This window comes from Ascaphus truei, chromosome 5, assembly GCF_040206685.1.
Source record: "Ascaphus truei isolate aAscTru1 chromosome 5, aAscTru1.hap1, whole genome shotgun sequence".
Lineage (NCBI taxonomy): Eukaryota > Metazoa > Chordata > Amphibia > Anura > Ascaphidae > Ascaphus > Ascaphus truei.
The window spans coordinates 142,084,788-142,098,562 of NC_134487.1; the positions used below are offsets into that span (position 1 = coordinate 142,084,788).

General features: G+C 48.6%; 1 long non-coding RNA gene across 3 annotated transcripts in view; it reads left to right on the forward strand.

Moving 5' to 3' along the window:
• Positions 1–13,775, forward strand: part of LOC142494473 (uncharacterized) — a 34,590-nt gene that overhangs the window by 4,444 nt on the left and 16,371 nt on the right. For 2 of the 3 annotated variants that reach the window (XR_012801462.1, XR_012801463.1), the window contains exon 2: positions 5,973–6,059. This is a non-coding gene — a long non-coding RNA (uncharacterized LOC142494473). Of the gene's footprint in view, positions 1–5,972; positions 6,060–7,404; positions 7,724–13,775 lie in introns of those variants that run through there. The other variant, XR_012801461.1, reaches the window with a different exon arrangement.

The window sequence follows — 13,775 nt, forward strand, 5'->3', positions numbered from 1 at the left end:
ATGACAAGTACCCCTGTTGTTAGGGCCCTTGCAGTTTTGGATAAGACTCCTTTTGCTTCTAAAGTTTCTGCTATTAAGAGTTTCCATGGTTCCAACTTGCCGCTTGTTGTCTCTTTAACTCCCATCATTACTCCCCCATTATCCATCACTGACTCTCAAGCACCAGCTCCTGATGCTAGTTCTCCTATCAGTACCCCTGCATTACTAGATGTTTCTGTTATGGATTCCGAGCCTCCAGCTCCGGAGTCGATTCCTTTACTCGCTGCTGTTTTTGTAGTCTCTCAGGCCCCTGTCACTGAAGTACAGACTTCAGCTTCTGATGTTAGCTCCCCTCCCTCCGCTACCCTTACTCAGCCTGATTCTCAAGTTTCTGATATTAAAGCCCCAAAGCCTATTCCTACTCCCCAGACAATACTATCTCCCACTGAGGGTTCTACAGTAGTTGGGAGCTCCATTGCTGATTGCTTCTCTGCCTCTGTGAAACCATAGTTTTTCCCCTCGGAACCTTCTGTTGCCCCTGTTATTTCCTCTGTGTTGGAAATACTCTGTACGTATCCCAAGATTTTGGTCTCTATGCCTGGTTTACTGCTTGCCTTGTCACCTTCCATATCAATACCTGGAAATGCTCCCACCCACCTTATACCCTCGCTGACCACTACCTGGGAGACCTCTGGAGGAGAAAACCATCTCAAATCTCTACATGCAGAGGTCAGCCAAGACTTTGTCTGTCCCGAAGGTCACCCTGGTATATTCGATCAACTATCGATGCCGCTTATCCTGAACTCTGGTCCCATTACGAAAGACTGGGCTCCCAGTGGGGGTTCTTCTGCCGTTTCTGCTCCGGAACCCTCTGGTTCTTCACAGCCTTGGATTCCCAAGGCATTTCGCGTGGCGAGCCATGTACCAATGTTGTCTCTACCACCACTCTCATATCCTAGAACAGTACTCACCAAGGAACTGCTCGTTTACGCATCTCCTTTCCACCTAAAAGACTTTAGGAACAACTCATGTCCCCGAGACCCATGGATGGCCCTGTCTTGCCGCAGTTCTCACTGGGGGGTGGTTGTACGCAAAGGAGTGCAAACGAGTGACTCTTCCCCCAATCCTAGACAGTTCAGGAACAATTCCAGGTCCCCCAACTCTGAGTGGTCTTGTTCGCCTAGAGGTCTCATGTGAAGGGGGGGGGGGCACTGTAAGGAATCCACACCTCAGTTTACTGTTTGCCTTGCCTTACAGACAAGTGCAGTCCTGGAAAACTGCTCCTGATATTCACTGCAGCTCCACCCTGGGTTCACTCATTAAAGCAATGCTGTCACACGCCCCTTCTGCTATTGGTTCACTGACCTTTAAAGACAGCCTTCCCACAATGCTCCCTGCTGAGCATAGTCCTTCCTGGATGTCACCAAGTGTTCTGCCACAAGCCCCTGGCATGTTATCTCATTACTAACTCTGTTTTGTCCTAGTTCTTGTTCTTGTGCTGAAGCATTGATCCCCAGCGTAACTTCAGCTTCCTGGTTTCCTGAGGCCAGCTACTACTCTCTCGTAGAGGCCTGCTTTCCTGAGGCCTGCTGCTATTTTCACTCAGAGGCCTGTTCCTGTCCTGGTTCCTGTGCTGAAGCGGAGGATTCTCCAGCCGGCTCAGGACTCTTGCGCTGAAGCACTCGTTTACCAGTGCTGCCAGGTGGTGTACCCACTCCGGTCTGCCTATCACTTCCTGAGACCAGTGCCATGGTCGCCGCACGCGCAGAGGCCACTCCCGTGCTCACGCTCCTAACCTGAAGCGGGGAACTCCTTCACTACCTGTTGCCAAACTCCTGCTTGAACAACGTTTACCCTGATGTCTCCAATCCTGACCCTGGCTTGTCCACCGACGATGCTGCCTTCTCCAGTCCCGACCCTGCTACGTACGACTACGAACTGTGCAATCTGGATCAGCCTGTATGGTCTAAGGTCGGTGTTTTTACAACCCCACCTCAGCCACGCGGTCCGACCCAGGTTTGTGGCGAGCACAAGCGTGACACTCCTGTTGTTCCTGTTTAACAGCCAGGTATGCACCAGCACCATATCACCCCAGTAGCGACCCAATCTCACATAGGAAGGGGGAAAAGGTGCTAGAGATGGAGATGCTGCTGAGATATGCATCAGGGCGTCATACTAGACTATGCTCAGCAAGGAATAAGAGCAGACTGAAGGTATATAAAGACAGAGCCTCCAATAGCCAGCTAGGGCGGAACCAGGACGTAAGCACTGATAGGCTGGTGGTGCACACAGGTGTGCCCTATGACACAGCCTAATGGGGGATGGGGGCGGACCTGTTCGTGCGCGCCGACCTGCGCGCGTCACGGAGGTCAGGGGCGGAGGCGAGAGCGTGCGTCACTCCCACATGGTCCTGTCCATCACCAGAGTGGGAGCGGGGCTTAGACGGCATGTCAGCAGGGAGGCTGGCCGAACGCACCCGTCGTGCATCAGAGCGGGGAGCGGGTTCAGAATCCGCGGACGGTGAATCAGGCTGCGCAAGGTCCGCGCGCGTGCACTGGGACCCCGAGATCGAGCATCCTGAGTGTCCGTCATGGAAGGCTTGTTGGGATGAGGAGACGGTCTGCGACCGCCAGGATGGCGAATCCTCACAGGCTTACGGATCTCGACCATTCTACGCTCTCCAATCCTGGACCACAGGCAAGTACCCACTACCCTCTCCACTCTCCTATCCTGACCCAGCTATGTTCACGACCCTGCAATCCGGACCCACTCCTGTGGCTTTTGGCTGTGGTTATATATATTCCCCACCTCGGCCCTGCGGTTCAGTCCAGGTTGTAGTGAGCATCCGTGACACTTAAATACCCGACGTTGCCCAGGATTTCATGTCCACGTGTACTGACGCAGTCGTGACGCACGATGGAGCTGCCAGGACTAGAGTTATGTCCGGTCCTCCTCCTGCAGTCTTGCGAGCCCCCCACCCATTTCACACCTCATGAGCCCCCTCTCTTTCTCCCCTCTTCCCAAGTATTTCTCTCCCATCTGTCTCACTCCCTCTTCCTCACTCACCCCCTCTCACTCTCTCCCCTCCATGAATTACCCAACTCTCACTCAATCCCCCCATGCCTTGCATGTATTTCTCTCCCCTGCATGTCACTCTTACTCCCTCTTTTCCTCACTTACTCCCACACCCTCTCTTACACATCCTTTCTCCTCTCACTCACCCCCACCCTCTTTCAATTACCCCACTCTCACTCAATCCCGTCTCCTCTCACACAATCCCCTCCACGAAATACACATACCCACCCCCAATACATATAAAAAAATACACCCCCCAATAGATATAAAAACACAAATCCAGCCCCCCAATACATATAAAAATACATCCACCCCCCATACATATGAAAAAAATACATCCACCCCCCATATATATGAAAAAAATACACCCCCTAATACATCTAAAAAATACACCCCAATACATACATATAAAAAAACATACATTGGGGATGGTCTCTGGCTTGGCCCCATGGCTGCGTGGGGCGCTGGCTCTTGCCCAACTGCAAGCCTCCCTCACTGCCTGTTCCAAGTCGAGCTTCTAACTCCAGCTTGCTTCCGGCACGCTAACGTCAGAGAGGCCTGGCACATGCCAGCATTAGAAGCTCTGCGTGCGACAGAGTGAAGGAGGCCCCGCAGCTGGGGGAGAGCCGGGGCTCTGCGGCAACTGCTTTTTCCGACCGCCAGCCCCCCTCACTCAGTATTTGTCTCTGTACTGAGTTCTCTGCTCTCACTCACCCTATGCGTCAGGGGCTTCTATCCTATAGACTCCAATAGTCCAAGTATATATGCACCTCAAAATCACGCGCCGATGATGTCATATTAATTATATAATAGAAAATCACTTCATTAACAAAAGAAATGGAAAACTGTATTTCTGAATAACTTATATACATATTTATAAATCCAAATTTGACATAAAGACATTTGATAGCAGGTAAAGAGACCAAGGGGGCGACTAACTAAGCAGTGATAACTGCTTTAAAGTACGATAAATGGGTTTTATGACCGATTACTGCCTGCTGCGTGATTCACTAAGCAGTGATAACAGTGATTTATCGGACATTAAAGGCATTTTTTTCTGTCAAAAAAAAAAAGTGAAAAAAATACGTCCAGTCAGCGCGATTCACTAAGCAGTGATAAGTGAATCGTACTTTAAAAGCTTGCCAGATTTTTGCACCAGCTAGAGGCTGGCGCAAAAGAAATGGATCCATGAATAAAATCATTGTTTACATTTTTTTCACCACACAATTAATACAACAGGCCGGCGGGTGTCCCTGTGTGATCCTCGCGGGAGTCTGGGGCCCTTGAGAGCACCCACTTGTCACTCCTTAAAAGCAAATGTATCAAAGCTGTTAATATATATACTTAGAAGTCAAATCCAATGAAATGTTTGAAGAAAAACATATAAAAACTAATATAAAACTAAATAATAATGTTGATAATTCAAGATATATTCATCTCTATTCCCTATTAGTGCATTTTATAAATATAAATACAGTATATTCAGGCATCTCAAGTGGGAGTCCAGAACGGCAACATACTGATATAGAGAGAAGTTGCAACAGTCGTGGGTATGCAATTTCAGTCATCCAAAAAGCAGTTCAAACCAATTTCCAGATTTAACCCTTTAGGACTCAACGTTTTTAGTTTATAAATCCAAAGTATCTCTCTGTTGGAGAAAGCTTGCACTCTATCCTCCCCTCTTTTATTGGGTTTAACTTGATCAATCCCCATTTATCTTAACCACTTAGAGTCTGAATTGTGTCTGTTTAAATAAGGCTGCAATATAAGTAACTGTAGTGATCTGAGGAATCGTGCAGGAATCTGGTTAATTGCAGCTAGACAATTAACCAGTCTCCATCTGGTTAATCAGACAAGGGTAAAAACCTCCTGCTGGGAACAGACCCAGAAACTCTTGAGCACTCAGGATGACTGAGTGCTGAGTGCAAGTCACCAAGGGAACAGACCTCTCTTCCAGGGTGCAGCAAACCCATGAACCTACCAGAGGCTACCCACTCAACGAACACCCATCAAGAACCAGAGACTGACCGGAAGGGCCACATGCTTTGAGGAACCTCTTGAGACTTTGGGGTGATAGGCTAGGAAGGAGCTTTTCCTCCCAGTCTTGCAGATAGGGACTGGGAAGTGAGTTAGCCCTTACACAGGGATAGGCTGTTTGTTTATTTTTGTATGCTGTGCATTGTTTAAAGGGACAGGCTAAATAAAGCCATGTTTTAATTTCCCCAAAACTGTCTCCCTGTGTGTATCTCTGCACACGTCTCTTACAGGCACCCACTGAGACTCCAGGCCAATCCCTATGTTCCTCACATGCTCCAGTATCCTAGTCTTCAAGAGTCTAGACGTACGACCCAAATACTGGAGGTTACAGGGGCACTGGAGCAAGTAGACAACATGATTGGATGAACAGTTGATAAATCTAGATATATCGAATTTCTCTTTAGCCTGTTGAGACATGAATGTAGTACTTTTATTTTGGCCATGTTGGTAGGCTTTGCATTTCATACATTTATAAAACTCCTTTGGCCTTGATGAAAGCCAACATATACAATCCCGTCAAGCTCTAACCCCAACACCCCACACATCATATCATATATATATATTTGAGTGTCAAAAGTCCACACAACTGAGAGCAACGCGTTGCTCTCATTTGCGTGGACTTTTGACACTCGACAGCCACCGTAGCTCTCAGGACAGGTTGCGTTCCAACTGATTTCCAGCTCTGTATACCTGACCCATCTGTGCCGCAGTGATACGGGATCTTACTGTTGCCACCGAAGCAAGTTTTTTTTATGTGAGTACTTTGTCACTACATGTTTAATAAACCAATTTCCCTTTTCTAAAACACCATCTCTCTGTGTGTGCTGTTCGGTATTGGGGAACTTCCCACGTGACTAGGAGAACTTACATTCTTCACACAGATGCAGATCCAGGGAGACTGAGAACTCAGCAGTCAGAAAAACACCTTAAAGATACCATGTATGACTTCCATGCTTACACATGGCCATGTAAGTAATATTACTACTATTATCATCATTGCCTTTTCCTATCACCGTTGCCCCAATAGCATCTGTGTACTTTCTCACACCCTGGGATTGGATGACTGAATATGTGTATACTTATACCTTTGTTTTGATTCAATTGATCTATTATCTATTTTCTATCGGATTCTGCGCTCCCCTCATTTCCTTTTCACCCACTTTCATGAGGATCCTAGAAAGATCCTATTGTGTTGACCAGCGGAAATTGAACTCCACCATACTGCACTAATATTTGGGTGCATGCAAGGGTCCTCTTTTATGTTAATAGTACCCATTTTTCACACTTTATCAGAGACAGCACCTTAGTTTTTCCTTCATAAAAGTCTCTATATAGAGCAGCACTGCAGTCAGGTTACAGTTTAGTGTACTTATATGGTTACAATTTTATCCACATGAGAAACCCTTTCACTAATGTTTGAAGTTTCTTGCGCTTGTATTTTGCAAAAATCACTAGTGAACAAGCCATTTTAATATACCAATATGTAAGGACACTCACTTATAAAGAAGACGATTAACAGGTACACTGTACAACATCTAAATAGTTACAAGTAAGCAATACTTGTTAGGGGGAACACCTCTTTTGCATATTATTAGCACTAACATTTGGCTATTTAAAGGAGTAAAACTATGTAGCCCCCTGTAAACAGCACGGGATATACCTATCTTCCTCATACTGTGGTAAGTCCTGTTAAGGGCAAACACCAGTAGTCATCATGGGGTTTCCCCCTTCAAAGCCCTGCCCTGAGTGGTAGATGCAGGCCCCTGACTCTGCTGCAGGCATGAGACAGAGGGGAGGTTCTGCTGACATCATGAGGGGTGGGGCTTACTCTATTTAGCAGCCAGCTCCTGTGAGTGACTGTCTGTTCTGTCCGAGGAGTTGGAGGAGACAGTGCGGTCTCACCTGTGCAATCGTTCAGGAACAGAGAGAGGAGAGGAGAGACTCAGCCACTTTCAGTAGAGCTGATAGCATCATAGACCCGGTGGACCAATGCCCCTCACCCCATGTCTGGGGTGATGGGGAGAATCCATTCCCCACCCCGGGGATAACCTCTGAGGTGGGCCGCGGGGTATTAACGCCCCAGCACAGACCATCCTGTCGGAGGAGAGACTTGGAGGGAAGGAGAGGAGGAGAGATCTGTAAAGAGAGGAGAGTGGAGTGCTAAGCAGGACATTGCTGTTGTTGTTTTGGCTGCTGGTCGCCACTACATTTGGAGTCGCGGATCTGACCAATAAAGAGACAATACTTTTATACAAAGACTGTTGTGTGAGTTTGGAGCATTCAACCTTGGACCAGGGTGGTTCTTCTATACAGGTCCTATCCCACATCCCTGGGAGTATAGAAGATGGAGGCGCTGCACCACTAAGAAAGAATGGAGGCTATCACCCCAGAAGCCTGGTCCTGTCTCCCCAATAACAACGCAGGAAGCTCAGGCCCTCCTGTTCCACGCAGGTATGCACCACCACTACGCATGTAATCTGCCCTCACGCACCCTAGACACTACAGATGAGTCTGGGGGGGGAACAAGGGTTACTTTTGGAGGCGAGCTGCTGAGATGCCAGAACAGGTCAGGCTTACAGCGAGGCGGAACGGGAAGAGTGAGATGCACTCTCCGTGTAAGTGCTGGAGAAGGAAGGGCACATTTGCACACCGAGGGTAGTCAGGGGAGCGTAGACTCTCGCACAGTATGCCTTGGGCGCCCTCAGGAGGTGGCGAACGAGGGTGAATAGCTATAGCTGACCGAGTCCCTTGAGGCAGATAGCGTGAGGCAACTGGGGGGGTCAGCCTGTTAACTAGTCCAGAGACCATGGCCCAGGGCCCGCGCTATGAGTGGCCAAAAGTAGGAGACGCCTGTACCTAGGAAGGAGAGGTACACTAGCTATCACCCACACAAATGCACCACAGAGCACTTGCACCATAGACACCGAGTACAGTGCATGGAGGAGAGGAGTTCCGCTGAGCCTGGGGTAAAGCCACCTCATATTAGTGAGAAACAGAATGCAGAGCACACATTTGGAGGTCAGTCAGTGTTTAGGTACGAGATACCCAGTAGACACTGAGAGTAGGGCACATGTACATTTGGGGGACTCATCCAAAATGGCGTCCGTCCCGACATGTGCTCCGCGGAGCAAGAGAGACGATCTAAAATGGCAGTTCCCGCCAATCCTGGAGCAAGCATGTGAATTGTGCAAAGAGACAGTGAGAGAAATGTGGCGGGAAATGTGCAAGAGTCTGGCGCCAAACCCAGATTCCTTGAAGAGGAGCGGAGCGGCGTGAAAGCCAAAAGTCCACCCACCTGTGCCGTGACTGGTCAGAAAGCCAGGCCACGTCACACTGAAGGAGATAAGGCCCCGCCTCTGGATTCCACCAGAGGGAGGAAGCCCAAGGAGAGCCAATCAGGAGAGTCCTCCCCAGTGAAGGGAGGGACCGGAAGCCAGAGCAAAGAGCTTCACTTTTGTCTGGCATTCGAGGAGCAAGGAGCTGAAACACTGAGCTGTTCCAACCCTGAGCGAACCATGTCCGAGATGAATATTTCGATTTACCAACTACCAGGAGGCTTATTGGTAGTGGAGGTAGCTGAGCACGAATACCTCCGGTGTTTGTGCGTTCACTGCAGGATACCGGGCGCGGTACCAAGCAAGAAGGCCCGATGTCCTCAAAGTGGCACTTTTTACCTTTGGCTGAACGAGCCGTGGCCTTTGATCGAGACCCCGCAGGGTGCCTCTCCGGGAACATTGACGGAGGTGGTGGAAGGCAAAGACAAGACTGCCCTGGTTCCCCGTCACACCCAAGCGGGAGGAACCAAGGCCCAGCCCGCTATCGAACTGAGCGAGCTGGCGACAGAGAAGAGCGCGACCGCAATGGAGGTACCGGAGCGAGACTACTTTGTACCTATACCCACTGGTTGTATCGCCGAAGAACCCGGTGACTCCCTAGCGGAGGAACCGATCCTGATATCCTCGGAGGAAGAGGTTGGCGTGACATCGGTGGCAATGCGCCTACCGGCGAACCACCCCAGAGGCCTCAAGAGGGAGCAGAGGAGTCCGGAAACCTTCCGACGGCGAGCGCTGGTGCGGCCGGAGGCCCGTAAGAGTCCCACGGCCGTGGTGACTCCCAGTGCGGCGGAAACCGAGACCGAGACGACCCTAGAGGAGCCCGATATCATCAAACAGCAGCGGAGCGGTAAGGAGACTCCCCCACCCCCTTACTCCCGCCAGGCGAAGACCGCAACCACGGAGGACGAGAAGGAAAGGCTTGAGGCCTACTTGTCCGGCCGTGCACCGGATGCTCCGCCACCGCCCATGCCGGTCCTCGACGCACTTCCGGTGCGTGACCACGGGGCGGATGGAGATTCCGCGGGCACCCCTGATGACGTCGTTTCCGGTTCCACCGGAAAGATAAGGCTGGGAGGGGTGTTCTCCTCACGAAGCATAGATTCGGCCATTGCCCTGGCTACCCTACAGAGTCGAGGTCCATCGAGAGAGGCGCGACACATGGACGAGAACGCGCCCAAGAAAGCGTCCACTGGTCGCGGGATTGCCCACTTGTTGGACATTGAGTTGGATGTTCCCCCAGCCCCAGCCCATAGCTCCATTGCCCCAGCCACTGCCCCTGCCCCGTCACGAGTGGTGCCACCGGGACCTACCAGGGATAAGTTATGTAAATACCCCAAATACTCCAAGGACTTGCGGGATTGGGAATTGAGTGATGAGGGGTCTGATGGGGAGATACCGTATTCAAGTGTTATACCTGTGCCTAACCCTGTGCCATTTTCTCCTGCAGCTAGAGGGAGGGCCCATGGGTCCCACACTCCAGTAGAGGCTGGGCCTACCAGCAAAGTGGTTCATAAGATGAACCCTACCAGGTACTTTAATGCCAAAGGGAGGAGAGATTGCTTGCGATCTACTGATGCGGGTACGTCCGGTGTATCATCTCAGGTAGAGTCTGAGGTAGAACGCACTAGTCATTCCACAGAGTACGAACACCGTGATAAGTGGTGGGCACCCCTATTCACCGGATACCATGAGGGGATGGACCGTACGCGGTTCCTATTAATTAAGAATAATGTTGTTGACCATTGGTGGGCGGCTGGTTCTTTCACTCAACAAGAGGTGGAGGATGAATTAGATCATCGGTACCGGGAGATAGAGCAGAAACTTGTTGTACCCCGAGGCCCCAGTATCTTATATGATGAAGTAGCTCCGGAAGAGCCTGTGTTTTGGGTGCTGCCAAGCAGGGCGGGTAACCGAAAGCTCACCAAGTTAAGTCGCGCTGACCGGGCCATAGTGGCTAGATACCGGCAGTCGCATGGGTATGAGTACCCTTATGTGCCTGAGCACATCATGAGGGAGATAGAAGAGAACCGGGATAGCTGGCTCAGGGAGGCTGTGCAGGAGTATCTTCGGACCAAGTTCGGTCAGGGAGGATATCATAATGAGGATAAGATAAGCGAATTGGTCCGCATATGGAGCATAGGTAGATGTATCTACATGCATGGTGTAAGCTATCGGCCTGAGCATGGGTCGGTCCAATCGTTCGCTGTGACCGTCACGGATCATAATGGGCAGAGGATACGAAAGCCTGATCCAAAGCATTATCTGTAGGGTTCTCCATGTTGGGAGTACCCGGTTATATTATTATTCTTGACCTACCTCATTATGCAATGTATGATGACAATGTCTTATGTGTGCTGTTTCCCAGGTGGTTCGCCGCAGGATGGTGCTGCTAAAACTAGGTCCAAGTGGGGACCATTGGATTCCACCATAGGGAGAGTGTAGCCCCCTGTAAACAGCACGGGCTATACCTATCTTCCTCATACTGTGGTAAGTCCTGTTAAGGGCAGGCACCAGTAGTCATCATGGGTTTTCCCCCTTCCAAGCCCTGCCCTGAGTGGTAGATGCAGGCCCCTGACTCTGCTGCAGGCATGAGACAGAGGGGAGGTTCTGCTGACATCATGAGGGGTGGGGCTTACTCTATTTAGCAGCCAGCTCCTGTGAGTGACTGTAAACACAAAAAACAAAACTGTGCGCTACTACCTAACTACCTATAAAGTTTAAATGTATAAATATATACAGTGCAGTGACTATACCATCAATTTAGTGATAAAAAATTTATAAAAAATTAAACCACAACTCCCACAGTGAGATAATTATACATTAAATAATAAGTGCCACATAACCGTGTTGGGGATAATGGCGTCTGCAGCTGTAAACGCAGGGGTGGCTCAGCACCCCACACACACTAAGAGAATGGAAACAAAAGAAAACAGCGCACAACGCCAAATAGTGAAGCAAATTCAACAATATATTATAGAATTAAAAAGGGGGTAATATATCTGCGTACATGAAAAAAGTTGGTAAAAGGCATGTAGTGTGTATCACACTGTTTACCACTCGGCAGCTGTTAGCTGTAGATTCAGGTGCTTGCTTCCCTCTGCTGCTGCAGCTCAGTTGATTCTGAGGCAGGACGTCAGTCTTTTCACTCCCAAGGGGATTTCCCTTCATGCAGCCAGGTTCAGCAGCTGGTACTGGGGCTCGGTGAAATCGCTCCTGCTTCCTGGCCGATATGAAGCTGCTCCTGTACCTCGGCAGGTATATCCTCTGCACAGAGGTTAAAACGCAGCTTACTGGGGTGCCCTCAGCGTGCCACGATGCTGCTCCGTCGCGGGACACTGTGTAATGACGTCACTGTCTACACAGCAGTGGTGGATTCAATAGGGAAGTTTGAACAGTCTTACAAAGTCTCTCACAAGTGTCCAAAACAGCACACAGGATGAAATAAAAACAGGACAGGCCAATACATAGACAAAGGCCAATGTAAGCAGATATAAGGCAATAGAATGTTACATCCAACTAGTTTCGTAGAATTAACTACTTCTTCAGGGAAGAAGTTTTACCAACTTTTTTCATGTACGCAGATATATTACCCCCTTTTTAATTCTATAATATATTGTTGAATTTGCTTCACTATTTGGCGTTGTGCGCTGTTTTCTTTTGTTTCCATTCTCCTGTGAGTGACTGTCTGTTCTGTCCGAGGAGTTGGAGGAGACAGTGCGGTTTCACCTGTGCAATCGTTCAGGAGCAGAGAGAGGAGAGGAGAGACTCAGCCACTTTCAGTAGAGCTGATAGCATCATAGACCCGGTAGACCAATGCCCCTCACCCCATGTCTGGGGTGATGGGGAGAATCCATTCCCCACCCCGGGGATAACCTCTGAGGTGGGCCGCGGGGTATTGACGCCCCAGCACAGACCATCCTGTCGGAGGAGAGACTTGGTGGGAAGGAGAGGAGGAGAGATCTGTAAAGAGAGGAGAGTTGCTGCTGCTACATTTGGAGTCGCGGATCTGACCAATAAAGAGACAAAACATACAGAACACCTACAAGCTCAAATTGAACCCCCAAAATACCCACAACATATATATAAGCATATAAGTTTCACAGAGGAGTGCTACTGAGCATGGCAATTTATATTTAAAACCAGAGACATAACATAAAACACAGACAAAGCTCAGTGCACATCCAGAAAAACTTATATACGGTACAGTGCCTAAATATACATGTATAAATAACTAATAAATAAAATGGTCTTTTAGTTTAACATTTTGGCCAAATTGTTGTAAGCCCTTGAGCCAAACTTCACGGCAGACCACGTTCAAGGGTCCCTACACTAATATAAATTCTTAATAACCTGTGCATTGCCAGGAAGAATGATTTATAATAAATCTGTCAATATGAGTTGCAAAAGTTCTAAGTCTGATTGAAGCTTTTATTAACCTGTACATTACCAGGAAAAGCACTCTGTAATAGATTTGTCACAATCACACTGCATGCAGGCAAGTTCCCCTGATAGTTGGAGATGCCATGGAGTGAGCTTTTAACCATTTAAATGTGGGAGGGAGTGAGCTTCAATTGGATAGGAGGTTGCCACCCTCCAAAACAGCCAAGACTAGCTGCACAAGAATTATAAAACATACAGAACACCTACAAGCTCAAATTGAACCCCCAAAATACCCACAACATATATATAAGCATATAAGTTTCACAGAGGAGTGCTACTGAGCATGGCAATTTATATTTAAAACCAGAGACATAACATAAAACACAGACAAAGCTCAGTGCACATCCAGAAAAACTTATATACGGTACAGTGCCTAAATATACATGTATAAATAACTAATAAATAAAATGGTCTTTTAGTTTAACATTTTGGCCAAATTGTTGTAAGCCCTTGAGCCAAACTTCACGGCAGACCACGTTCAAGGGTCCCTACACTAATATAAATTCTTAATAACCTGTGCATTGCCAGGAAGAATGATTTATAATAAATCTGTCAATATGAGTTGCAAAAGTTCTAAGTCTGATTGAAGCTTTTATTAACCTGTACATTACCAGGAAAAGCACTCTGTAATAGATTTGTCACAATCACACTGCATGCAGGCAAGTTCCCCTGATAGTTGGAGATGCCATGGAGTGAGCTTTTAACCATTTAAATGTGGGAGACAATACTTTTATACAAAGACTGTTGTGTGAGTTTGGAGCATTCAACCTTGGACCCGGGTGGTTCTTCTATACAGGTCCTATCCCACATCCCTGGGAGTATAGAAGATGGAGGCGCTGCACCACTAAGAAAGAATGGAGGCTATCACCCCAGAAGCCTGGTCCTGTCTCCCCAATAACAACGCAGGAA